Raw genomic sequence first — 2,102 nt, 5'->3', positions numbered from 1 at the left:
ATCTGTTAGCCCTGCATGTCTTGAGTTCGGACCGAACGACTCGGAAGTCATTCTCAGACCGAGACACGGTTACATCCCCAAAGCGATTGGAACCCCTTTTAGGGCACAAATTATTTCCCTCTCGGCTCTGCCAGCATCCGATAATGGGGACAGTGATAACCTCCTATGCCCTGTCAGGGCGCTGAGAGTTTACATCACGCACTCCGCCGCTTTCAGGCGTTCCGAGCAGCTCTTTGTTTCCTTCGGCGGGCGCACCAAGGGTCTCACCGCCTCGAAACAGAGTCTGTCCAGGTGGATAGTGGACGCGATTGCAGCAGCTTATACCCCCAAACACCTGCAGTGCCCTCTGGGTATCAGAGCCCACTCTACTAGAAGCATGGCCTCTTCGTGGGCATGGTCCAGTGGAATTTCTATCCACGATATTTGTATGGCGGCGGGCTGGGCCTCCCCATCGACATTCGTGAGGTTTTATAACCTGGAAGTTCCCGCCTTACAGGCTAAATTGCTGTCAGTATAAGTGACATGTATGCTCTGCCCAGTCGCTCATGTGCAGACTACGTTCGCATGCTGACGATATTTCTGGCATGTTACTTAGGGTGAAGTGTTTTATACTCAGACCGGCTGGTCCGCTCTGTTTCTCATTCCCCGTTACGCGCTGTTTACCGGTGCTGGCCCGCGCTGCTGGCCGCCCGTCTTCCACTCTGCTGCGCGGGGGGTTATTCTCTTCGTAAAAGACCGATGATGTCACTCTTTTCTTCCCCTAATGTGTGCTTATGTACTGTGTGGGCTCGCGCTGCCGGCCCCACTGTTTTGCACTGATATATACTTATAGACCGGCGGCGCCGCTCTATTTTATACACTGAGTGAAGTGCTTTGTACTGTGTTGGCCCGTCTCTCCGACCGGCCACCTGTTCCAGCAGAATGTTTTCCCCGGTCTCCCTGGGTTTCAAGTGCTGGATGCTCGGCGCGCACGGCGTTGACAATGGGTTCCCGTAGCGTAAGCAACTTACGCAATACGAGAGAACCTCTCGTAAGAGAACGTACTCGGTTACCTAATGTAACCTCGGTTCTCTCTAGAAGAGGGAACGAGTATTGCGTAACCTGCCGTGTCGCGCCACGAGCTTTTGCGCTTCAGACTACGAAAACCAGATATTCAGCCTGTGAGCCTTCGTTATATACACTCTGGCCACACCCATCTTGACGATTAGAAGGGTGTGGAGGGCGCAAAGCGCCCTCATTGGAGGCCACGTTTCACGAGGCTCACTGATAGGCTTAAGCAGTTGCCGCCGAGCAGCCAATGAGCACGCTTATACAGCCTGCCTTGGTCTGCCGGCTGCCGCACTGCGTTGACAATGAATACAAAATTAAGGATAATTTTTTGGCTTCAGATCTCGAAGAAAGAAGACTTTCCCGTAGCGTAAGCAACTTACGCAATACTCGTTCCCTCTTCTAGAGAGAACCGAGGTTATATTAGGTAACCGAGTACGTTCATAGGCTATCTGTTGCTTTCGGTGTGTACACTCCATTAAATCGCGTGGGAATTGAAGATCGGATTTATATCCGTTTTGCATAAACACATTTATGTGACCAGGTGTAAATGGAATCTTTTTGATAAATCAGATAGCTCTCCGATCTGAGAAAACGCATGAAGTGGCCAGGTGTAAACAGCCCAAATGATGGAAAGACAAAAAATAAAAGGGAAAGGTGGCGCTGAGAAGGTCAGACTCAATAGGCGAAAAATTATGGAGGAGGAGGCAGCAAAATGCTCCAAAATAACGGACATGTTCCGGGCATCAACGAGCAAAGTGTCACAGCTTAGCACAGATGGAAAATAGCACCAGCTACCAGCCAGCCAAAAGTTTGTGAAATTTGAAAGTAGCTTGTGGTATATATGAGACAAAAATTAATGGTTTACTATTGAGCGGCTCTTTTTTTCTTTTATTATTGTATGTTGTTGTTGACTTCAAGATCTTTTAAATAATAATAATTACACTTGGCATTTCACGTTGTGCAGTCATTTTATTGTAATTTAAAAAAAACCCCCAGAAATTTCCCGGTAGATTTTTTGGTCCCACTCCGCCCCTGCTACCCGTCATACCAGA

Source organism: Abramis brama (assembly GCF_963993115.1).
Source record: "Abramis brama genome assembly, chromosome: 2".
NCBI lineage: Eukaryota > Metazoa > Chordata > Actinopteri > Cypriniformes > Leuciscidae > Abramis > Abramis brama.
The sequence above is the reverse complement of the archived record's forward strand: the minus strand, read 5'-3'. Positions refer to the sequence as shown.